Source organism: Rutidosis leptorrhynchoides, chromosome 3 (assembly GCF_046630445.1).
Source record: "Rutidosis leptorrhynchoides isolate AG116_Rl617_1_P2 chromosome 3, CSIRO_AGI_Rlap_v1, whole genome shotgun sequence".
In the NCBI taxonomy this organism is placed as follows: Eukaryota; Viridiplantae; Streptophyta; class Magnoliopsida; order Asterales; family Asteraceae; genus Rutidosis; species Rutidosis leptorrhynchoides.
This window is the reverse complement of record NC_092335.1, coordinates 275,152,881-275,180,306: the sequence shown is the minus strand read 5'-3', so window position 1 is coordinate 275,180,306 and position 27,426 is coordinate 275,152,881. Positions and strand designations below refer to the sequence as shown.

The 27,426-nt window shown below is 37.0% G+C and overlaps 1 long non-coding RNA gene across 4 annotated transcripts; it reads right to left on the bottom strand.

Moving 5' to 3' along the window:
* Positions 1-23,340: 23,340 nt before the first annotated feature.
* LOC139897397 (uncharacterized) lies at positions 23,341-25,605 on the bottom strand. 4 transcript variants are annotated; one of them, XR_011776562.1, is made up of 6 exons: positions 25,323-25,605; positions 24,547-24,634; positions 24,256-24,422; positions 23,983-24,044; positions 23,829-23,915; positions 23,341-23,665 (listed from the first exon to the last, which is right to left on the bottom strand). It is a non-coding gene; the product is annotated as an uncharacterized lncRNA (long non-coding RNA). The 4 variants fall into 4 exon arrangements; XR_011776559.1 differs by having other exon boundaries at positions 23,829-24,422; XR_011776560.1 differs by having other exon boundaries at positions 23,829-24,422; positions 24,578-24,634.
* Between the last annotated feature and the right edge of the window lie 1,821 nt (positions 25,606-27,426).

Here is a 27,426-nt window from a genome sequence, read left to right as displayed (position 1 = left end):
TTAATACCTTGATCACTTACAACATGACCAAGAAATTGAGCTTCCTTCAACCAAAATTCGCACTTGGAGAATTTGGCATAGAGTCGTTCTTGTCTCAAGAGTTCGAGCACGAGTCGAAGGTGTTGTTCGTGTTCTTCTTCGCTTTTAGAATAGACCAAGATGTCATCGATGAACACAATAACGAATTTATCGAGATACGATTTGCACACGTGGTTCATAAGATCCATGAACACCACTGGTGCGTTAGTGAGACCAAATGGCATTACAAGAAATTCATAACTACCATAACGAGTCCGGAAAGCGGTTTTGGAGACATCTTCCCCCTTAACCCTTAATTGATGATAACCCGAGCGGAGATCGATTTTCGAATATACACGAGATCCTTGTAGTTGATCAAAGAGGTCATCGATGCGTGGAAGAGGATATCGGTTCTTAACCGTCAATTTGTTTAGTTCACGATAGTCGATACACATTCGTAGGGATCCATCTTTCTTCTTAACGAATAAAATCGGAGCGCCCCATGGTGAATGGCTAGGTTGGATAAAACCACTGTCAAGTAGTTCTTGGATTTGACTTTGTGATTCTTGCATCTCGGATGGAGCAAGTCTATACCGTGCACGTGCTACGGGTGTGGCTCCCGGAATAAGATCGATTTGGAATTCAACCGGTCGATGAGGTGGATGGCCCGGCAATTCGTCGGGAAATACATCGGAAAAGTCACTAACAATTGGCACATCATCAATATGCTTCACATCGGACTCGACTTTCTTAACGTGAGCTAGGATCACGAAACAACCCTTACGGAGTAGTTTTCTAACTTTAAGGCACAAGACGAGGTTGAGTCCGGTGCAACTCTTATCGCCATAAACAATCAAAGGTTCACCATTCTCGATAGGAATTCGGATTGCGTTAAGATCACAAAGGATGTGAGATTTTGTTTTTGCCAACCAATTCATACCAATTATTACATCGAAGCTCCCTAGTTCCATAGGTATCAAGTCAATTTCAAATTCCTTACCCAATAAGTTTAACGTACACCCCCGATAATATGTGTCGGCACTCAATAGTTTCCCATTGGGCATCTCAATAGTATAAGTAGTATCTAGGGGAAGTGGTGGAGCGCGAAAAGCGTGAGTCAAAGTCTTGGATACAAAACTCTTATCGGCACCCGAATCGAATAAACAAGTAACATAAGTGTTGTTGAGAAGAAACGTACCCGTGACTAGTTCATTGTCATCTCGGGCTTCCTTGGTGTTAATGTTGAAAGCTCGGCCGCGCGTATTGGGGTTATCTTTCTTCTTTGGGCATGCATTTCTATAATGACCCGTTTGGCCACATTTGTAACAAGTGACCGTCTTTGGTGCATTGGGCCCCTTTCGAGCGACAGGGGCGACACTTTTACATTCGTTGGCCTTATGACCAATGCCTTGCAACCGATGGCAAATTAGCTTGCCACATTCAACAAAGTGATGCTTGTTGCATTTGTTGCAAAGAGGTAGGTTTCCGGCATAACCTTTCTTGCCATCGGAGGTGAAAGGCTTCTTGGCAAAGTTGTTGTTGCTTGATTGGGGAGCTTCCCATTTTCTTTTGTTGTTACCCGACTTATCCTCGGCTTTAGGTGCTGGCACTACAATTTCGTCCACCGTTTCAATCAATTTGCGGGCCATATTCAAAGCTTCTTGATGATTAGTGGGTTTGGATGACATTACTCCGTGTTTGATGCTCTTTGGAAGACCATCCATGTAAAGTTCAACCCTTAAAGACTCGGGGTTCACAAGGTTTGGGCACATCAAGGCTAGTTCGGAAAATCGTTGATTATAGGCTTTGAGATCGTTCCCGACCGCTTTTAAAGTTCTTAGCTCTTGTTCGAGCCTTCGGGTTTCTTCGCGAGGAAAATAATCCACGATCATCTTTTCCCTTAAATCGGCCCAAGAGAGGGCGTTAGCTTCATCGGTACCCACCAATTGCACATAGGTGTTACACCAAGTGAGAGCGACACCGACGAAAGTGTGAGTGGAGTATTTGACCTTGTCTTGGTCCCGACAACTGATTATGCTAAAGACGGCTTCCGTTTGCTCAAACCATCGGGTGAGCACAACCGGTCCCCCGGTTCCATCGAAAGTGTGAGGTTTGCACCCTATGAAAGCTTTATAGGAGCACCCCTCGTTTGAATTTTCGGCTCCATTGTTGTTGTTGTGGTTGTTGTTATTGTTATTGTTGTTAGATGAGTGACCGGCCATGGCCGCATCCATAGCAGTGGCTATCATTCGTTGTAGAGCTTGTTCGGGTGTTTCATGGCGTGGTACACGGCGAGGAGGCATTGTTCCTTCAAAACACAAGAATACCGTTGATTAGTATTTTCAATAATACTAATCATGATATAGAATAAGGATAGAGAGAAAATTTTCCTTGACTCGCCTTAAATTCTTTATGTCACAATGTCAGAACGTTCATATGAGTCACCGTAATATAATCCCAAAAATTATATTACCCTAATTCATATGTGCATTCGACATTATTTCACTAAGTCAAGGTGGCGTGTCAATCAAATTAAACAACGTGAGATTAAGATGGAGTAAAAGTTAGATATGAATAGAAGAGTTCGAGTATAAATGCACAAGTAGTCAAGTAATTCCTACTTCAAGTCTATATGCCAGTTGTAGTCTAGACTCATCAATGTACCCTATGACTTGGGGTTGACACCAATGAACTCTAAATCCCTACAACCAATGCTCTGATACCATCTGTAGCAACCCGACAAAATCGTCATTGACGACGCCGACTACTTAGGTCCCATTACGTGGTCATAAATCTTTAAAATAACGTTTGACCAAAATATGTCGCATTCATTTCAAATGTAAAGGTTGTTTCAAAGTTTACAAGAATGGTTCAACCATTAGTCACGTCACAAAGTTATAAGTACAAGTGAAACCTATGCGACACAATTTAAAAGTAGCCAAAAGACGCTCCATGTATACATATATACTCTACATCAATGCAAGTATCAAAATAATGAGCGGAAGCATGTATCACATATCGTTCAAAGACCTGAGAAAAATATAGAAATCTGTCAACGAAAACGTTGGTGAAATCATAGGTTTAAGTAAGTAAGTAAGTAAGTACAAATGAACCACAAGATTTGTATCATTGAATAATAGTAAACCATTCTAAAAAAATTTATCACGAGCACCCAATTATCAAGGCTTAACTTTCCATCCATAGAACCCCATCACAATAGTGTTAGAACATACACTGTTTCTCGAAAATATATTTCATCCGAATAACGGTAGCGAACCGTCCGAATGAGGGTTTGTCAAACCCATATGGCCATACAACACAAGTTCTCGCTTACACCCGGCAAGTGTAACTAATGATAATCGAATTGAGGATTTTTGTTCTAACTCGTATGTAGAATGTTTGTTTTTGTACTTGTGTTCACTTTGTAAAATGAAACGTTTATGTTTTCTCATCCCAATGTAAGTTTAAAAGAGTAAAAGTGGGACTATGATCTCACATTGAGTGCACGAGTAAATAAAGTACTTCATAAGTAACGTGTGCAAGAACGAGGGCTAGTCTTGACCTAAACAAGTAGGTTGTATCAATAACGGTAAACATGGTTGGTCAAAGATGTTCAATTAGTCATATGGCTCGTTACGACTCGATTAATGTAGCATGTGAATCAAATTGTCAAGTTTCATGCAAGATTCAAGTATAAAAGCATGTTAGAAATGATCGCATAAGTATTCGGTTAAGTTTGATTAAAAGTCAAACTTGGTCAAAGTAAAAGTCAAAGTCAACGGGGTCGGGTCGGGTATCCGACAATTTTTCTATAAGTATGTTGGCCAAGTTTCATGTTAATCGGACATGTATAGCATAGCGGGAATTAAACGAAAAAATAAAAAATAAAAATTGGACAGCAGCCATTAGATGCGCCGCATCTGCAAGGGATGCGTCGCATCAGTAGCAGATGCAACGCATCCAAAGCAGATGCGCCGCATCCCTACCTGATTCAGTGAAACTGCTTCAAAATTTTACAAGTCTCGGACCAAATTTCAATTTATCATAACTAATGAACCGTAAACACCTAAAACGCATACCATAAATCGTTGGAAAGGTAATTTAATGATGAATACAACTAAACACTTTTCATCACACAAAAATATCATTTACAATAACCGAATCCTCGTCAAGTGATCATTAAAGGTTCATTATCAAAGTTTCAAGTTCGTAAAACGTAATTTATGATTCGGGAATCCAATTTACACATATGATATGCCGTTTCGAAGGTATTTAAACATACATTGCAACTAAACACTTACTAACAATATTAACAAGCATTCAATGTATCAAAAGTTCATTTTAAAGTTCATCAAACCCTAACCAAAATCATGAATTCAACTATTTTGTAAATGAAGCTTTTCTAAATCAACCTACACATCAAAATGAAGCTAATGATGCTAGTAACACATTTAATACATGAACTTTAACATTTAACAACATTTAATCATATAAAATTCAAGATTAAGCACACCCATTTTTCATATTCAAGCTAGTTACTCAAAACAACAAATCGAGCAAACCAAACACATATTCATGTTAGACTTGAGCCATAGAAACTAATTAACACTTTTATAAGTTAAAATTAGCAAGAACACAAAATCTAGTGATTTTAAAAAGTTACCCAAACTTGATGAAATCGGTATGGAATCGAAGAGGATTTGTTTGGATGTTTGATTGTTAACTTGAAAATGGATGATGAATCTTGGTTTGAAGATTTGAGAGTAAAAAGTGAAAGTATTGAAAGAGTTAGGAGATGAATGAATGGATGAGAAAGGTGATGACCATTTGACCTAGTCACACCTTTGGTCTCTTGGCAAATTTAGTCCCTCAAGTTTGAATCGGGTGCGTGAATTACCTAAACGAAATATTTTAAAACGCGTATTAACGGAAGATGTTATATTTATATAACGGAATTTAAAATAGTTAAACGAAAAGTAAACGGAAAAAGGCGGGATGTTACACTTACAGCCATAAATCAACTTGTAGCGTTAATCCGTTCAAAAACATGTTTTAGTCATAACGGGTGATCCGTGGCTCGGATTTCGATGACCCGAACATGAAAGTTCATCCAATCATCAATCTTAACACACTAGTACACCCTAAAGACTTCAAAAGTGGTCACAAAGTCGGGCCATACATGTACCAATTCGCTCTTACATTTCAATCTCAACAAAACACCATTTTAAGCATAACTAGAGCTCCGGGAATCGAAATAACATGAATTCGGAGTCTAAAATTAATGTCTTGATGAGAGGAACTCATCTAAACACTCTAATTTCACTTTTATAACAGTTAAGTTTACAGAAATGATTAAAAATGCTGCTGTCCCAAAACAATCAAACCGAAAACATGAATTAACGAGCATTTCTACGCATACAATCAACAATACAATAAAATATAAGCATCATACTATCAAAATAACATATAAAAACAGTAAAATATAAAAAAAATCAAAAAGCTAGGGTTAGGGTTTATACCCTAATCAAAAAAAGATGAATGTAGACGCGTAGAGGAGAACGTGTAGAATCCGATTATGCAAATGATTAGATGATCCAAGCAATATTAGATGAAGATTATGGTGATGTTTGGTGGTGTAGACGAAGGCCAAAGGAAGGAGGGAGGAAGAAGAAATGAGAGAAAATATGAAGTGTTAGGTTTAGGGATTTTTGTGAAATGAATTATGAAATTTGCAAAAGTGAAAAACAAGGGAGTATACCCTCTCCCTAATTTGGCCGAATGGGAGTAGGGTGGGCCCCCTAGTGGGTCATTTTCATATTTTTATAAAATCCTTGTGGCCCGAACGCTCGATCGAAACCCGAAACGCGAAAACACGACTACGCGATTAAAAATTCGGAGAGATAATAAATACACGACGAAAAATATATATAAACACTATATATAAATATATGACATTAAAATATCATATTTAAAATAATTAGGACTTAAAAATCCTAAAAGCTCGACCGTTGGTTTGAAAACTGAAAAAGATTTGCCGGATAGAAATCCGCGACACGTAAAAACGTACGATTTAAAATATGAATACAAATATTCATTTAACACATAATAATTAATATATTATTACTAAAATAATAATATAGGGCATGGAAATGACGTGGCATGAATAACAGTTAACGGTCGTTAAATAATTAACGGTAAAAGATAACGGAAAAAGTAGGGTCGTTACAGTACCTTCCCCTTACGGAAATTTCGTCCCGAAATTTAAGCAGGTGCAGGGGTTGACTCAGCAACTGGGAACAAATGTAGGTACTACTGCTTCATCTGATCTTCACACTCCCAAGTGAACTCGGGACCGCGTCTGGCGTTCCATCTAACTCGGATAATAGGAATTCTACTCTGCTTTAGAGTCTTAACCCCTCGATCCATAATTTCAACAGGTTCCTCAATAAAATGAAGTTTCTTATCAACATGAAGTTCCTCCAGAGAAATAGTCTCATTGGCTTCGGCCAAACACTTCTTTAAATTCGATACATGAAAAACGTCATGAACAGCACTGAGTTCTTGTGGTAATTTCAAACGATAAGCCACGGGTCCAACTCTCTCAATAATCTCAAATGGTCCAACAAAACGAGGACTCAACTTTCCCCTTTTACCAAAACGTATCACGCCCTTCCAAGGTGATACCTTCAACATAACACGGTCACCGACTTGAAATTCAATATCGTTCCTTCTCTTATTAGCATAACTCTTTTGCCGACTTCTGGCGGTTCTCAATCTTTCCTTAATCTGTACTATCTTCTCGGTAGTCTCATGAATAATTTCTGGACCTGTGAGTTGAGCATCCCCAACCTCATTCCAACAAATAGGAGATCTACACTGTAGCGACCCGACCAAATCATGTTTGACGGCGCCGTCTACTTAGGTCCCGTTACGTGGTCGTAAGTCTTTAAGACAAAGTTTGACCAAAATATGTCGCCTTCATTTCAAAATAAAGATTGTTCCCAAAGTTTACAAGAATTGTTCAACCAATAGTTAAGTTACAACGTTATAATACGAATGAAATCTAGGCGACACGGTTTAAAGTAAAGTCAAAAGACGCTCCATGAAATGCACATATACTCGACATCCAATGCAAGTATCAAATAATGAGCGGAAGCATGTATCATGTATCGTTCAAGGACCTGAGAAAAACATAGAAATCTGTCAACGAAAAACGTTGGTGAAATCATAGGTTTAAGTAAGTAAGTACAAGTGAACCACAAGATTTGCATCAATGAAATAATAGTAATACATTCCAAAAGTTTGTTTCACGAGCACCCAATTATCAAAGCTTAACATTCCTTCCATTGTATACCCCATCACTTAGTGCTAGAACAAACACTGATTCTCGAAAATATATTTCATCCGTAGACGGTAGCGAACCGTCAAGGATGAGGGTTGTCAACCCATATGGCCATATAACATAAGTTCTCGCTTACACCCGGCAAGTGTAACTAATGATAATCGAATTGAGGATTTTGTTCTAAACTCGTATGTAGAATGTTTGTTTTCCCGTTCTTGTGTTCACTTAGTTCAAAAGAATCGTTTATGTTTTCTCATCCCAATATAAGTTCAAAAAGAGTAAAAGTGGGACTATGATCTCACCTTGAGTGCACGAGTAGTAAAGTACTTCGACAAGTAAACGTGTGCAAAGAACAATGCTAGTCTTGACCTAAACAATAGGTTTGTATCAATAACGGTAAACACGATAGGTCAAAGATGTTCAATTAATCCTATGGCTCGTTAAGACTCGATCATAATAGCATGTGAATCAAATTGCCAAGTTTCATGCAAGATACAAGTATATAAATAAGTTAGGAAGGTTGCATAATCATTTGGTTAAGTTTGACAAAAAGTCAAACTTTGGTCGGTCAAAGTCAACGAAAGTCAACACGTTCGGGTCGGGTTCCGAACTATTTTTCTGAGGTTTTTAATCATATATGAACATGTTAGAACAAGTTTCATGTGAATCGGAGGTCCGTAGTATGCCAAACATTTTTCGTAATTTGGACATGGTGGTCAGAGCCTGACCAAGGCTTATGTCGCGCCGCGACATAGTCTGGCCGCGCCGCGGCATTGGCCGTGCGCTGGTACCTGGTCAGTCTCAATTGTTCAAGTCCCAAATCAAAACTCTTTCAAGCATAAATTACAAACCGCTAACATTTAGAACTCGCACCTTATATCGTTGGAAAGGTAATTTGACAAAGAACACAACTAAACACATTTCATCAATCAATCTACCTATTATAACAACCAAAATCGCATCTAATGCTCAACATTAATCGCATACAAGTTCATAAATGCAATTCAATGATTCGGGCAACCAATTTACATGAATGATATGCCGTTTCGAAGGTAATCAAGCATACATTCTAACTAAACACTTACCAACCATAATCCATGGCATTCAATGCATCAAAAGTCCATTTCAAGTTCATCAAACCCTAACCCAATTTCACCAAAATCATAAATCGAGTTCATGAACTTTTCTAAAGCAACCTACACATCAAATTGAAGCTAGTGATACTAGTAACACAATTATAACATCAACTTTTAACATCTAACAACATATGATCATCCAAAATTCAAGAACAACACACCAAAATTCAAGTTCATGCTAGTTACACTAAATCAACGAGATCGAGCATATAAATCATATATTCATGTTAGACTTGAGCCATAGACACTAATTAACACTTTTATAAGTTAAAAACATCAAGAACACAAAATCTAGTGATTTTAGAAAGTTACCCAAATGAGATGAAGTTGGTACCAAAACGAAGAGGATGAAGAGAGGATCACGAATATGTAATTTATTTTGTTGTAAGCCTCCTAGATCGAATTTAGATGATGATTGAATGAATTTGGAAATTGGGTGTGTGTGTTCTTGCTAGAGAGAAAGAGAGAGAGATGAAGATGAAATGAATGGGTGAAAGGGGTTTGACCCTTTGACCTAGTCAAAGGTTTGATCCCTTGTCAAGTTTAGTCCCTCAACTTTCGCTCGGGTGCGGGAATTACCTAAACGAGATAATTTAAAACGCGTATCAACGGGAGATGTTATAAACATATAACGGACTTTATATTAGTATAACGGAAAAATAAATGGAAAAAGGCGGGATGTTACATTACCTACTCCTTAAAAGAAATTTCGTCCCGAAATTTAAGTAGGCGTAGTAGTCGTTGTTTCTTCCTCGAGATCTCGCGTTTCCGAATTCACGAATAGATGAGGATACTTCCTTTGCATTTGATCTTGTCTTTCCCAAGTAAACTCGGGTCCTCTTTTGGCATTCCAACGAACCTTGACAATCGGGATTCGGCTTTGTTTCAATGTCTTGACGGAGGTGTCCACAATTTCAACCGGTTCCTCCACAAAATGAAGTTTGTCATCAATAGTAAGTTCTTCGAGAGGGATGACGATATCGGGTTCGGCAAGACACTTTTTCAAGTTAGATACATGGAAGGTAGGATGAACGGAGTTCAATTGAGGCGGAAGATCTAAACGATAAGCAACGATTCCAATACGCTCCAAGATTTCGAAAGGACCAATATACCGCGGATTTAGCTTCCCGCGTTTCCCAAAACGGATTACACCCTTCCAAGGTGCGACTTTTAACATTACTCGGTCACCGACTTGAAATTCAAGATCGTTGCGTCGTTTGTCGGTATAGCTCTTTTGACGACTTCGGGCCGTCCTAAGCCTATCTCGGATTTGAACGATTTTCTCGGTGGTTTCGTGAATGAGTTCGGGTCCGGTGATTTGCACGTCGCCTACCTCGGCCCAACAAAGAGGTGAACGACATTTGCGGCCATATAGCGCTTCAAAGGGTGCGGCTTTAATACTCTCGTGATAACTATTGTTGTAAGAGAACTCGGCGAGAGGTAAGTGCTTGTCCCAATCTTTTCCGAAATCAACCACGCAAGCTCGTAACATGTCCTCTAAGGTTTGAATTGTACGTTCGCTTTGTCCATCGGTTTGAGGATGATATGCGGTGCTCATGTCTAAACGTGTTCCCAACGCTTCTTGCAATGTACGCCAAAATCTAGAAACGAAACGGCCATCTCGGTCGGAGATAATCGATAAAGGTACACCGTGTCGGGCTACGATCTCCTTAATGTAAAGTTGTGCAAGTTTCTCCATTTTGTCCGTTTCTTTCATGGCCAGGAAGTGTGCGGATTTGGTGAGACGGTCAACAATAACCCAAATGGTATCATAACCGCCCGTCGTTTTTGGTAGTTTGGTGATAAAATCCATCGTTATCCTTTCCCACTTCCATTGCGGGATCTCGGGTTGTCGAAGTAGTCCGGACGGTCTTTGGTGTTCAGCTTTGACTTTGGAACATGTCAAACACTTGGAAACATAAGTAGCTACGTCCCTTTTGATGTTCGGCCACCAATATAGCTGTTTAAGGTCGTGGTACATCTTATTGGCACCGGGGTGAATCGAGTATCGTGACTTATGGGCTTCATCTAAAATAAGGCTTCGTAGGTCCCCATAACTAGGCACCCAAATCCTTCCGGCGAAATATCGGAGTCCGGTTTCTTTAACTTCGAATCGAGAGGTGAGGACGTTCAAGTGTTCGAGAGAGATGTTTTCATCCTTGAGAGCCTCATCTTGGGCTACCCGAATTTGGCTATTAAGGTTTGTGTGGATGGTGATGTTTAAGGCTCGGACACGAAGAGGCACCACTCTTTCTTTTCGACTTAAGGCATCGGCTACTACATTTGCCTTCCCGGGATGGTAACGAAGCTCGCAATCGTAATCGTTTAAGGTTTCAATCCACCTTCGTTGTCTCATGTTTAGTTGCTTTTGATCGAAAATGTGTTGAAGGCTTTTGTGATCGGTGAAGATAGTACTCTTGGTTCCATAAAGATAGTGTCTCCACATTTTAAGTGCAAAGACGACGGCTCCGAGTTCGAGATCATGCGTCGTGTAGTTTCGTTCATGGATTTTGAGTTGTCGAGAAGCATAAGCAATGACTTTCGTTCGTTGCATCAATACACACCCAAAACCATGTTTCGAGGCATCACAATATACAACAAAGTCATCATTGCCTTCGGGAAGTGACAAGATAGGAGCGGTGGTTAGCTTCGTTTTCAAGATTTGGAATGCGGATTCATGTTCGGTCGCCCAAATGAATTTCTTTCCCTTGTGAGTCAATGCGGTTAGAGGACGTGCAACCAAAGAGAAATTTTCGATGAATCTACGATAGTACCCGGCGAGACCCAAAAATTGACGAATGTGAGTAGGAGTAGTAGGAGTCTCCCATTTGCTAATGGCTTCGATTTTCGTTGGATCGACTTTAATACCTTGGTCACTTACAACATGACCAAGAAATTGAACTTCCTTTAACCAAAATTCACACTTGGAGAATTTGGCATAGAGTTGTTCTTGTCTTAAAAGTTCAAGCACAAGTCGGAGATGTTGTTCGTGCTCTTCTTCATTTTTAGAATAGATCAATATGTCATCGATGAACACAATAACGAATTTATCGAGATACGGTTTGCACACGCGGTTCATAAGATCCATGAACACCGCCGGTGCGTTAGTGAGACCAAATGGCATGACAAGGAATTCATAACTACCATAACGAGTTCGGAAAGCGGTTTTGGAGACATCTTCCCCCTTAACCCTCAATTGATGATAACCTGAGCGGAGATCGATTTTCGAATATACACAAGACCCTTGTAGTTGATCAAAGAGGTCATCGATGCGAGGAAGAGGATATCGGTTCTTAACCGTCAATTTATTTAGTTCACGATAATCAATGCACATTCGTAGGGATCCGTCTTTCTTTTTAACAAACAAAATCGGAGCGCCCCAAGGTGAATGGCTAGGTTGGATAAAACCTCGATCAAGTAGTTCTTGGATTTGACTTTGCAATTCTTGCATTTCGGATGGGGCGAGTCTATATGGTGCACGTGCTACGGGTGCGGCCCCCGGAATAAGATCGATTTGGAATTCAACCGGTCGATGAGGTGGAAGACCCGGCAATTCGCCGGGAAATACATCGGAAAAGTCACTAACAATTGGCACATCATCGATATGCTTCTCATCGGACTCGACTTTCTTAACGTGGGCAAGGATCGCAAAACAACCCTTACGGAGTAGTTTTCTAACTTTAAGGCACGAAACGAGATTGAGTCTGGTGCAACTCTTATCGCCATAAACAATCAAAGGTTCACCATTCTCGATAGGAATTCGGATTGCGTTAAGATCACAAAGGATGTGAGATTTCGTTTTGACTAACCAATTCATACCGATTATTACATCAAAGCTTCCTAGTTCCATGGGTATCAAGTCAATTTCAAATTCCCTACCCAAAATGTTTAACGTACACCCCCGGTAATATGTGTTGGCACTTAATAGTTTCCCGTTAGCCACTTCAATGGTATAAGTGGTATCTAATGGAAGAGGTGGAGTGCTAAAAGAATGAGTCAAAGTCTTGGATACAAAGCATTTATCGGCACCCGAATCGAATAAACAGGAGACATAGGAATTGTTGAGAAGAAACGTACCCGTGACTAGTTCAGTGTCATCCCGGGCTTCCTCGGTGTTGATGTTAAAAGCTCGGCCGCGCGTATTGGTGTTATCTTTCCTTTTCGGGCATGCATTTCTATAATGACCCGTTTGGCCACATTCGTAACAAGTGCCCGTCTTTGGTGCATTGGGCCACTTTCGAGCGACGGGAGTAGCACTTTTACAATCGTTGGCCTTATGACCAACTCCTTGGCACCGGTGGCAAATTAACTTACTACATTCGCCAAAGTGATGTTTGTTGCATTTGTTGCAAAGAGGTAGGTTCCCGGCATAACCTTTCTTGCCGTCGGAGGTGTAAGGCTTCTTAGCAAAGTTGTTGTTGCTTGATTGGGAGGGTTCCCACTTTCTTTTGTTGCCGCCCGATTTATCCTCGGCCTTAGGTGCCGGAACTACGATTTCGTCAACCGTTTCAATTAGTTGGCGAGCCATGTTCATAGCGGCTTGATGAGTAGTGGGTTTGGATGACATCACCCCTTGTTTGATGCTTTTTGGAAGACCGAGCATGTAGAGCTCAATCCTTTGAGATTCGGGGTTAACAAGATTAGGACACATCAAGGATAGTTCGGCGAAGCGTTGATTATAAGCTTTAAGATCGTTTCCGACCGCTTTCAAAGCTCTTAGTTCTTCCTCAAGCTTTCGGGTTTCTTCGCGCGGAAAGTATTCAACAATCATCTTTTCCTTTAGATCGGCCCAAGAGAGGGCATGAGCTTCATCGGTACCCACCGATTGAACATAGGTGTTCCACCATGTTAGAGCAATTCCGGAGAAAGTGTGAGTGGAGTATTTGACCTTGTCTTGGTCCCGACAACCGCTTATGCTAAAGACGGCTTCCGTTTGCTCAAACCATCGGGTGAGCACGACCGGTCCCCCGGTTCCATCAAAAGTGTGAGGTTTGCACCCCATGAAAGCTTTATAGGAGCATCCCTCGTTTGAGTTTCCGGCTCCATTGTTGTTGTTGTTGTTGTTGTTGTTGTTGTGGTTGTTATTATTATTGTTGTTGGATGAGTGACCGGCCATGGCCGCATCTACGGCGGTAGCTATCATCCGTTCGAGAGCTTGTTCGGGAGTTTCATTGCGGCGTACACGACGAGGAGCCATTGTTCCTTCAAGACACAAGAATATCATTGATTAGTATTCTCAATAATACTAACCGTGATATAGAATAAAGATAAAGAGAAGTTTTTTTTTTTTTTTTTTTTTCGACTCGCCTTAAATTCTTTATGTCATAATGTCGGAACGTTCATACGAGTCACCGTAATATAATCCCGGAAATTATATTACCCTGATTCATATGTGCATTCGACATCATTTCATATAGTCAAGGTGGCGTGTCAATCAAATTAAACAACGTGAGATGAAGATGAACTAAGAGTAGATATGAGTAGAAACGTTCGAGTATAAATGCACAAGTAGTCAAGTAATTCCTACTTCAAGTCTATATGCCGGTTGTAGTCTAGACTCATTAATGTACCCTATGACTCGGGGTTGACACCAATGAACTCTAAATCCCTACAACCAACGCTCTGATACCATCTGTAGCGACCCGACCAAATCATGTTTGACGGCGCCGTCTACTTAGGTCCCGTTACGTGGTCGTAAGTCTTTAAGACAAAGTTTGACCAAAATATGTCGCCTTCATTTCAAAATAAAGATTGTTCCCAAAGTTTACAAGAATTGTTCAACCAATAGTTAAGTTACAACGTTATAATACGAATGAAATCTAGGCGACACGGTTTAAAGTAAAGTCAAAAGACGCTCCATGAAATGCACATATACTCGACATCCAATGCAAGTATCAAATAATGAGCGGAAGCATGTATCATGTATCGTTCAAGGACCTGAGAAAAACATAGAAATCTGTCAACGAAAAACGTTGGTGAAATCATAGGTTTAAGTAAGTAAGTACAAGTGAACCACAAGATTTGCATCAATGAAATAATAGTAATACATTCCAAAAGTTTGTTTCACGAGCACCCAATTATCAAAGCTTAACATTCCTTCCATTGTATACCCCATCACTTAGTGCTAGAACAAACACTGATTCTCGAAAATATATTTCATCCGTAGACGGTAGCGAACCGTCAAGGATGAGGGTTGTCAACCCATATGGCCATATAACATAAGTTCTCGCTTACACCCGGCAAGTGTAACTAATGATAATCGAATTGAGGATTTTGTTCTAAACTCGTATGTAGAATGTTTGTTTTCCCGTTCTTGTGTTCACTTAGTTCAAAAGAATCGTTTATGTTTTCTCATCCCAATATAAGTTCAAAAAGAGTAAAAGTGGGACTATGATCTCACCTTGAGTGCACGAGTAGTAAAGTACTTCGACAAGTAAACGTGTGCAAAGAACAATGCTAGTCTTGACCTAAACAATAGGTTTGTATCAATAACGGTAAACACGATAGGTCAAAGATGTTCAATTAGTCCTATGGCTCGTTAAGACTCGATCATAATAGCATGTGAATCAAATTGCCAAGTTTCATGCAAGATACAAGTATATAAATAAGTTAGGAAGGTTGCATAATCATTTGGTTAAGTTTGACAAAAAGTCAAACTTTGGTCGGTCAAAGTCAACGAAAGTCAACACGTTCGGGTCGGGTTCCGAACTATTTTTCTGAGGTTTTTAATCATATATGAACATGTTAGAACAAGTTTCATGTGAATCGGAGGTCCGTAGTATGCCAAACATTTTTCGTAATTTGGACATGGTGGTCAGAGCCTGACCAAGGCTTATGTCGCGCCGCGACATAGTCTGGCCGCGCCGCGGCATTGGCCGTGCGCTGGTACCTGGTCAGTCTCAATTGTTCAAGTCCCAAATCAAAACTCTTTCAAGCATAAATTACAAACCGCTAACATTTAGAACTCGCACCTTATATCGTTGGAAAGGTAATTTGACAAAGAACACAACTAAACACATTTCATCAATCAATCTACCTATTATAACAACCAAAATCGCATCTAATGCTCAACATTAATCGCATACAAGTTCATAAATGCAATTCAATGATTCGGGCAACCAATTTACATGAATGATATGCCGTTTCGAAGGTAATCAAGCATACATTCTAACTAAACACTTACCAACCATAATCCATGGCATTCAATGCATCAAAAGTCCATTTCAAGTTCATCAAACCCTAACCCAATTTCACCAAAATCATAAATCGAGTTCATGAACTTTTCTAAAGCAACCTACACATCAAATTGAAGCTAGTGATACTAGTAACACAATTATAACATCAACTTTTAACATCTAACAACATATGATCATCCAAAATTCAAGAACAACACACCAAAATTCAAGTTCATGCTAGTTACACTAAATCAACGAGATCGAGCATATAAATCATATATTCATGTTAGACTTGAGCCATAGACACTAATTAACACTTTTATAAGTTAAAAACATCAAGAACACAAAATCTAGTGATTTTAGAAAGTTACCCAAATGAGATGAAGTTGGTACCAAAACGAAGAGGATGAAGAGAGGATCACGAATATGTAATTTATTTTGTTGTAAGCCTCCTAGATCGAATTTAGATGATGATTGAATGAATTTGGAAATTGGGTGTGTGTGTTCTTGCTAGAGAGAAAGAGAGAGAGATGAAGATGAAATGAATGGGTGAAAGGGGTTTGACCCTTTGACCTAGTCAAGGGTTTGATCCCTTGTCAAGTTTAGTCCCTCAACTTTCGCTCGGGTGCGGGAATTACCTAAACGAGATAATTTAAAACGCGTATCAACGGGAGATGTTATAAACATATAACGGACTTTATATTAGTATAACGGAAAAATAAATGGAAAAAGGCGGGATGTTACATACACTTTCTACCATACAGAGCTTCAAACGGTGCGGCTTTAATACTTGCATGATAACTGTTGTTATAAGAAAATTCAGCTAGCGGTAAATATCTATCCCACCCATTACCAAAATCAATAACACACGCTTGCAACATGTCTTCTAACGTTTGAATGGTCCTTTCACTCTGACCATCCGTCTGTGGATGATAAGCGGTACTCATATTCAACTTAGTTCCTAAAGCTTCCTGTAAGGATCGCTAAAACCTCGATATAAATCGACTGTCTCGGTCTGAAATGATTGATACAGGAACACCATGTCTAGAAACAATTTCCTTCAAATTCAAACGAGTAAGCTTCTCCATCGAATCTCTTTCCTTAATCGACAAAAAGTGAGCTGACTTAGTGACTCGATCTACAATCACCCAAATGGTATCATAGCCACCCGCAACTCTCGGTAAATTCGTAATAAAATCCATCGTAATACCTTCCCATTTCCACTCGGGAATCTCAGGTCGCACCAACAGTCCTGACGGTTTTTGATGTTCAACTTTAACCTTAGCACAGGTCAAACACTTAGCCACATAAGTAGCCACATCAGCCTTCAAATTAGGCCACCAATACAGCTCCTTAAGATCTTGATACATCTTTCTTGAACCAGGATGAATAGAGTACCTAGACTTATGAGCCTCATCTAAAACAAGTTGTCGCAGATCACCAAACTTCGAAACCCAAAGACGTCCCGCAAAGTACCTAGTACCATCTGCTCGTATCTCAAAATTCTTAGCCATGCCTCTGACTTTCTCGTTCACAAAATTCTCCTCCTTTAAGGCTTCTTGTTGTGCCTCAAGAATATGCCTTGCGAGGTTGGTTCGAATTGTCATATTCAAGGCTCTAAACCTGCGAGGTTCAGCCCTCTCTTTATGACTTAACGCATCGGCCACAACATTGGCTTTTCCCGGATGATATAAAAGTTCACAATCATAATCATTCAACGTCTCAACCCATCTTCGTTGCCTCATATTTAGTTGTTTCTGGTCAAGAATATGTTGAAGACTTTTGTGATCCGTGTACACTGTACTTTTGACCCCATACAAATAATGTCTCCAAATCTTAAGCGCAAACACAGCAGCTCCCAACTCTAAATCATGGGTTGTATAATTCTGCTCATGGATCTTCAACTGACGTGACACGTACACAATAACTTTCTTTCATTGCATCAAAACACAACCAAAGCCCTGACGCGAAGCATCACAATAAACAAAAAAATCATCATTACCCTCAGGTAGTGACAATATCGGAGCGGTAGTCAACTTCTTCTTCAAAGTTTGAAAAGCAGTCTCTTGTTCATCCTTCCACTCATACGTCTTCCCCTTGTGCGTTAAAGCAGTCAGAGGTTTCGCTATATGAGAGAAATCTTGAATGAACCTTCGATAATAACCTGCCATCCCTAGAAACTGACGAACCTGAGTAGGAGTCTTCGGGATTTCCCACTTCTCAATTGCCTCTATCTTGGCAGGATAAACCTGGCTCTGATACCAACTGTGATGGCCCCGTCAATACACTTAACGACTCCGTCACTTGGTCCCACAGCTTGATCGAACTTAAATGAATTTAATAAACGACATTGCATTCTTTTATTTCAAAAATTTCCCAAAAAGGAAACATACCAAAATATGTAGTTTAAACAACCCAACATATTAACAACCAAAGTTGACATTAACATTGTCAACAAAACCCACAAGTTTAAATTATTCAAAAATAAAATGCAAGTTTAAAGTTTCATAAATGTTTAACAAAATCTGCCCAAATGCATGCAGACACTTCTAACACAGCGGAAGCATCAAACAAACTCAAGTACATGTGAAAACATGCGAGTAAACTGTCAACAAAAATGTTGAGTGAATTATAGGTTTAAATAAACGTATAAGCTTTAGACCACAAGATTTAAAATGTTAGAAAACATAAAAAATTATTCCATTATCAATGAGCCACCTGGTAACCACTTAACCCTTTATTTACCCTTGCCAAACACAATAATAATATACACTGAACAAGTGTATCTTCAACTAAATACGAAGTACTAAACATTCTGATTATAAATTGCTAGCGCGACTAGCTCGAAATGGGGTTGTCAAACCCGATAGATCTATTCGTAGGATTCGCGTTCACCAATAGAAACCAGTGATTACAGTTACCAGAATAGGGAATATTTTTGTTCAACTCACCATGAATAATTTAACTTTAATTGCCACTTGTGTCTAGGGATGGCAATGGATCGAATATGGATCGGGTGAGGCCGTATCCATATCCATATCCATTTATTTATTTTAGTTTTCATCCATCCATATCCATATCCGTCGGGTGAAGCGGGTTAATGGATAATTATCCATATCCGTTTAAATTTATCTTGTTTTTAACAATTATAAGCAGTGGTTCATTATATACGATCAAAAGTAATATTTTTTAATAGTTTATGCAACCGAAAGTCACATTTTTACTAATCTATATAACAAATATTCAATAAATAGCTTATTAAATGTGTAAAGATATCGACATGTAAGTTACTTACTTTTAATTACATGAAATCACATTTAAACCACCAAAGTACGATAAATACATTTAAATTAAACAAAACAAAATATAAGAATAAAGTTATATTTTTAGAGAAAATATAACGAAAGATGAATATGAATATAATTAATGAAATATCACTACATAAATGATACTAATTTGAGTGATAAATTTATATATTTAGTTATTTCGGGTGGAAGCGGGTTCATCCATGGATGAAATTTTTTCGTCCATATCCATATCCATATCCATTTAGATCGTCCATATCCACGAATAATCGGGTGGATCGGATGGATATCCACTAGATCAGGTATCCATTGCCATCCCTACTTGTGTCTAAACGTAAAAATAAAATACATGTAATCACATCCCAAAAATATACTTTGAAAAGTATGTAAAAACGGGACTATAACTCACCTTAAAGCAAATGAAGTAACCAGACAAAAATGCGAACAACAATGAAGTAAAGTGATCAAGTATGATCACAACGCCGACATATAAATAAAGAAGGTCGATATAAATAACAAACTTAGGTCAAGTCTTAGTATAATAGCTATTGTACATGTTGCAAGTAGACATAGAACGACACTCAACATGCATCGGTTTGATCGGAACAGCGTACGGACACACACTTTCTATTTTTAGAAAGTTACTATTTTTAGCAGGTTTCCATTTTTGTAAAGTTTTTATTTTTGGAAAGTTTCTATTTTAGAAAAGTTTCTATTTTTGGAAAGTTTCCAAATTTAGAATGTTTCCATGTTTAGAAAGTTTCTGTTTTTAGAAAGTTTATAAGTTAGGAAAGTTTCCTTAATTAAATAGTCAACAAAAGTCAACTGAAAGTCAAAGTCAACCGAAAGTCAACTCAAAAGTTAACCTTGGTCAAACATAGTCAACATTAATTTTAAAAGTATAGGTTATATTAATAATATAGGTTATAATGTTAATTAAAGTCATATATGTTTAATTATGTCATAACATAAGTTTAATTAAATTAAATTGAATTATTAAAGTTAATATAAGTTTAAATGATATAATTAACATAAGTTTAAATGATATAATTAATTAATTAAATATTAATCATAATATAAGTATTATTAATTAATAATAGATTTTAAATCATATCATAATATTATTAATTAATAATGAATTATTAATCATATTATAAGTTTCTAATTATAATTATTAAATCATAAGTATTTAATAATTAAATTATAATTAAATTAAAACTAAGCCTTATAATAATTAAATAATTAATTAATCCTTATTATAAGTCTTATTATAATAATCTCACAATAAAGTTTAATACTTACCATGAGTATTTTTCATTAATAATAAAAGTATTATTAATCATAAGTTTAATTAAATGTTTAATTAAATCATAAGCAATTAATAAATGATATAATAAATATATATATATATATCATAAGTCTTAAATTAAATTAATTAATTTTTATATCATAAGCGATTTATTAATAATGAAATTAATTATTTATATCATAAGTCTTATTTAATAACCATAAGTTTTAATTAAAAGTTCATCGGGTCATAACTTGAGCCCCGGGAATCAGTTTTCGGCGAGTCTTATATATATCTTCGCCTAACCAACCCAACCGACACATTAGTGTGCTCAAGAAGATCCCAAGAACAGCCACCAATTCGTGACTTACAGCCATAAATCAACTTGTAGCTTTAATCCATTCAAAAACATGTTTTAGTCATAACGGGTGATCCGTGGCTCGGATTTCGATGACCCGAACATGAAAGTTCATCTAATAATCAATCCTAACACACTAGTACACCCTAAAGACTCCAAAAGTGGTCGCAAAGTCGGACCATACCTGTACCAATTCGTTCTTACATTTCAATCTCAACAAAACACCATTTTAAGCATAACTAGAGCTCCGGGAATCGAAATAACATGAATTCGGAGTCTAAAATTAATGTCTTGATGAGGGGAATTCATCTAAACACTCTAATTTCACTTTTATAACAGTTAAGTTTACAGAAATGATCAAAAATGCTGCTGTCCCAAAACAATCAAACCGAAAACATGAATTAACGAGTATTTCTACGCATACAATCAACAATACAATAACATATAAGCATCATACAATCAAAATAACATATAAAAACAGTAAAATATAAGAAAAATCAAAAATCTAGGGTTAGGGTTTATACCCTAATCAAGAAAAGATGAATGTAGACGCGTAGAGGAGAACGTGTAGAATCCGATTATGCAAATGATTAGATGATCCAAGAAATATTAGATGAAGATGATGGTGATGTTTGGTGGTGTAGGTGACGGCCAAGGGAAGGAGGGAGGAAAAAGAAATGAGAGAAAATATGAAGTGTTAGGTTTAGGAATTTTTGTGAAATGAATTATGAAATTTGCAAAATGAAAAACAAGGGAGTATACCCTCTCCCTAATTCAGCTGAATGGGAGTAGGGTGGGCCCCCTAGTGGGCCATTTTCATATTTTAATAAAATCCTTGTGGCCCGAACGCTCGATCGAAACTCGAAACGCGAAAACACGACTACGCGATTAAAAATTCGGAGAGATAACAAATACGCGACGAAAAATATATATAAACACTATATATAAATATATAACATTAAAATATCATATTTAAAATAATTAGAACTTAAAAATACCAAAAGCTCGACCGTTGGTTTGAAAACCGAAAAGATTTGCCGGATAAAAATCCGCGACACGTAGAAACGTACGATTTAAAATATGAATACAAATATTCATTTAACACATAATAAATTAATATATTATTACTAAAATAATAATATAGGTCATGGAAATAAGGTGGCACGAATAACAGTTAACGGTCGTTAAATAATTAACGGTAAAAATAACGGAAAAAGTAGGGTCGTTACATAAACAGTTGATATGACTTAATCATAGGGCAACAATCAAACAAGAACATGCAATAGGTTTAGATCATATAGTCAAGTCACTAGCTATATCTTAACAGCTCCTAAGAGGTCTCCTTGGGACAGTCAATAGGCATACCAGGTCATTCATGTCTCAATTCCTAAGTTTCGTGTTCTAAAAGCGCATTAAATGCCTCTCGGGAACTCCTGCCATACCGAGTTCATAGAATCTTTAGATATAGTATAACTAGGGGTCTTAATCCTATGAAGTAGCTAAGTTTATGTAGGTGGACAATTCTTGATCACAACTTAGGTTGGTCAATCCTTAAGATGCTAGCATACAAATCTTTCAGACTCACAAGTTCAACATAATAATAGTAACCGTACTAATTTAACATAACTACGCTAACCCGAACTTTTATCATGGCAACATATAGATTAATTAAGCTAACATGGTAATATCAGAACGCATCATTAAACATAAAAAGTGATAATACATGTTTAATACAAAAGATAAGTGTTTCGGATAAAAACTTGAAAAGGCTGAAGAAATCTGTCCGAGATCGCAGGGACTCGCTGGGATATCCTCCGAAAAATAAAAGCTAAGCTAGCTACTACTAAAGACTAACTAAAAAGCTTGAAAATATAAAATGAGTTGTAAATTGAGTGTGTGTTGAAATTGATGGAAAGCGCCCTTTAAATAGACTTAGATTTTGCCAGCAAACGGCTGGCAGGCCGTTCGGTAAGCCGTTTGCTGTGCCCGTTTGATCAGATTAGCCGTTTGATGTGCCCGTTGTGCTGGCCGTGTGGCAGGCCGTTTGACATACAGGCAAGCAGTTTGGCAGGCCGTTTGGCAGGTCGTTTGGCTTGCTTATTTGCTGGATCGTAACTTGATTTCTTGTCTTTCACCGTTTTCACTCTAGAATATTCGTTTTAGCTTCGTTTTACTTGATTTGTTTTACATCACCTTCGTAATTACTAAAACTACAAAATCTATCGACAAAGCAATTATTTTGCGATAAAGTTTGAAACTTTTATGGATTGAGGGCCTAATATCGGGGGGTAAAAACGTGACTTTTTGGCCGATATCAATACAGTAACATGATACTTTATCATTTATAAGAATGAGTATTTCCCTTTTAACGAAAGGTCTTGAAGCATTTAACCGTGTAGACATTATACTTACGAAGTAGACCATTAATATATTAATGGGCCAGAATTGCCACCTGTATCCCTGTCCACACCATGTTTACTAAGACTTGCCCATGGTGTAGTCATTCAGAGATCAAATCAAGCAACTATAGAAAAAAATTACCATACATTTGACATAACCAGAAGAAATCCCATTTAAAGTATCAACTATCAACATAAGTATCATAATGTAATACGGAGTACAATAAAAGAAAGCTCAAACATTCATTAGTGAAAGCGTAATTAAGATGCATAGTTTTCAAATTGCAATATCGTATTATTACATATTTACATGTCCGTATTTAGCAAAAAGAGGTGCAAGTTGTTTTTCAATTACCTTAACATAATAATATGCTAAAACAGTTAAAACAACGTTATAATTATCATAATGACAAAACTGGCAGAAAATCCATATCTAGTCTACTACATATTTACATATAATCATAATGACATCACAAATGGTGAGAATCTAACCCGCTGACTAATATAGAACATATAAATTGTACTTTGGAACACATCAGGTAATTTCATGATACCAATTATGCAATATCGAACGTATATCTTAGGCCGTTAATGTTTGAGCAATAAGTAACTGATATATGATGCATGGCCATTTTGGTATGATTCTGTAGTAACCGTAAAAGGCTAATTAGATCTTAATGACAATTACCCCCATATTTTGTTATATTAAAAAATCGTATAGCAAAAGAGAAATATTCACTTGTGAACTAAAATAATAATAATATATAATGGAGAAGTTGATATGTCTTTTAAGTATCGAAAACTTACATCATTAAAGGGAAGCTCTTTTTTATGGGATCGTCATGTTTGTATCCATAGGAGCTTTTTGCTTGTGAACAATTGCATTTTGTTTGCCTATAATATTTAAAAGCATTCAATATAGATTTCACACAGAGGGATTTATAAGGTTATGGGAACATACAGTTAGTGTGCATTCCTGCCCCAAAGTGCAACGACTGACAGCTATTAATCAAATTATGCAATCTGGGTACAAAATTTAAGTATAAGGAAATGTCACCATTTGTGATCTGGTGAATGTGGGTCCACATGGAACCCTTGGCCCCTTGCAAGGGTCATCTCAGAAATGTTAATATGCACAAAAAAATTAATTTTATGACATAAACTTTAGAGCATGACAATGATAGCTATATCTAAGAAACAACAAAATACGAAAGCATGTGCGAAAAACTTTTACCTCTCTGGTTATTGGTAAAATATATGGTATACAACGACCAATAACATGATCTTCTTTAACCACAAGAAACTTGGTGAAGTTCCATTTGATTCCAGACCTTCAAAATCCTCCTTTCTAGGCGCCAAGAAACTTGACAGTGGTGCTGCTTTGGACCCGTTGACACGAACCTTGAAGAAAGACATTGATTAGAAACAATCTGACCATTTTAAAAGTCAAACATATAACATATTCATAATTATCATAACTCCACAGAAGATAAGAAAAAACTTGACATTTTTTATAATAAGTAACCTTTCAGAAGATGGGATATTCAACATTAAACCTTGTGTAAGGAAAATCTTCCATCTTCAAGAAAGAAGCAGTTGAAGTCACAAATTAGCTACATATTCAAAATTCAAACTTTTTCTCTTAGAATCACATTTTATGAAGTAAACACCGTGCTCAAAGAAAATAAGCTATCATGTGTTTGAAATAGCTAATATGTCCTAGGAAGAACAGAAGCGATCATGACCTGCAATTGCTTATTAATAGAATAAGTATTTGTTATTTAAGTTGAGTCTATGATATTTGTTAGTATCAATCTTTATATTGGTGTTCCATTAAGAATTGGTTATAAGAAACAGATGGGTGTTTGTAGTTTAACAAAATAACTGATGAAGAACTTACCTTCTCCAAGAGATATTTATGAGCCTAATGGCTACCTTAACAAATTCTTAATATTTCTAAATGGATTATTACCTCATTTAAATAATCCAAAACAGATGGAAACAGATCCACATTCGACACCATCTGTATCTAATAAATTAATAATCAGATGGTCAAACATCAATAGATTTATAACTGATGTTGTATGTGAAGGCCTGAAGGAAGTTTTAATCCTAGTGGAAATCAGAAATCCAGATGGGATATTGCATAACAAAACAATTATTGAGAAAATATACTAAAATTCAATAATTCATATACCTTTATTGATCCTTTCTAACACAGCGACACAAAACCCCAAAAAATAAAATTTGAATACAAACATAAAAATAAATCTATAAAAATTTTTGAGAGAAATTATTAACCTTTAAGAAACGGATTCAAATGACCTCTTCAGATTTGATATGTTTCTTGACTTAAATCAGCATCGCAACGAATTGTATGTAATCAATTTCGATAAATCTATTGAATTACATAAACCGATTCTTCAAGTGATTAGGTCCGTGATTAGATTCATAACCCTAGATTCTTCAAGTTGATTGAATGCGATTCATATAACCATCATTTGACTGAATTAGGGTTTGTAGAAGATGGATTGGGGTTGGGGTGCAAGAGATGATAGTCGTGGTTTTTTTTATGAGTGAGTTTTTTCCTTGTCGATTTGAGATGCCAGGGTGGAATTTTTGATACTTAATTATAGTTAATTGTGATTAATAAACAATAATCTTCATAAGCACTACGCTGCATTCTCGAGTTTTTTATATAATAGAAAGGAAAGGAAACTGACAGATTAAAAAATAACAGTGATTCTCGAGTTTTTATTTTAAGTGGAAAGGAGAAGAGAGTGGGGGATTAGAAAGGATAGTTCAGTTATATTTTATAAACAACACTCTCCGCCCATATTTGGACGGATTAGGGAGGATAGTAAAACACTCTCATCCCCTTTCTTTTCCACTCATTTCCGCTAAAAAATAAACTCGAGAATACAGCCTAATGGTTAAGATGTACATAGGAGATGCCACATTGGATTAATATTCACGATTTATAAAATGTAATAGATAGATTATTGAACTCATGTTTTTGTCTAAATTATAATCCTTAACCTAACGACACTTAACAGTATGTTAAGTTTTACACATGTAACCCTCACGTGCTTTACTTAAACCCCGAATAAGCATGCGAGCATGTCTTCAACTTCAACCCCCCCCCCCCCCCTCCCCCGAATAAGCATGTGAGCGGGTCTTCAATTTCTATCCTCCCAAATAAGCATGTCTTCAATCTCTATCCTACGTCATCCAACGTGATACCCGATTGTGTAATTATAACAATGTATTGTTATGAGAGACTTATTACTTTTACATGATGGTTACATTAACAATATACGTAAAGCTGTATATAAAAGAACTTATGCATCTTTTTGCATTAGATTAGTAACTCCACAAGTCAACATGTAAAATTATAAAAGAACTTATGCATCTTTTTGCATTAGATTAGTGACTCCACAAGTCAACATGTAAAATGAATAATCAATGGTCTTTGTTATTTAGATTAATGGCATAGTTACCAATTAAAGTTCAAGAACGATAATAACATAACAGTTAATTTTTGTACATTATAAAGACGTGTGTATATTTGTTAGGACCCCGAAGTTGTATAGTGTTAATGTGAAATAAGCTTAATTGATGGTTCCTTAGAAAAGGGCTATATAAGGAACCTAAGTAGTCCTAATTAGATAGTCATTGCATTGTAACTGAGTTCTAGAAGCTGTGGAATGTAAATCTTGTTAATTCTCTCTCATACCGAATCTCCTTCACACTTACCGAATCTCATTCTAACTTGTCTTTTCTTCTAATCTCAACATGATCTGACATATCATTTGGTATCAGGGCTTTCAGGGAGTGATATTACATCACTAGATCGATCCAGAGATTGAAGATTACAGAATCTGAACACTCTCGGTATTTTGAATCAGACTCGGTATAATCGAATCTGATAATCTGACGTTCAGATTCCTGTGATAAGTTTAGCGAAGGTGTATTAGGTTGATTAGAAAGAGTTTTAATCATCATTGCAGCTTTTTAACATCAATTATGGAGAATCAAGTTGATTTTTAGAGTTCGTGGCTAAAACTCTCGGTATTCATCAATTACAGCTTGATTCTATAGTTATGTAAAGATTTAAGGCTTCATTTGTGATCGTGAGGTGTTTAATCACATTTCTGACTGTTTAATTTCATCAATTCTTCAAGTTTTGAAGATTTGATACACATTCGTTATCATAACTGCCATACCGAATCTGCTTCAAAGCTATTAATTCTCATTCAGTGTTGCAGATTGTGGTGTGTTTGTGATTCTATCACATTCGGCTTAATCATACGTAGCTAATTGGTGTGATTTGAGAAAGGATTCGTTTGAATTTAAAGTTTTCATACTTAGACTCGGTATTGTCAACTGCTACAGTTGACATTCG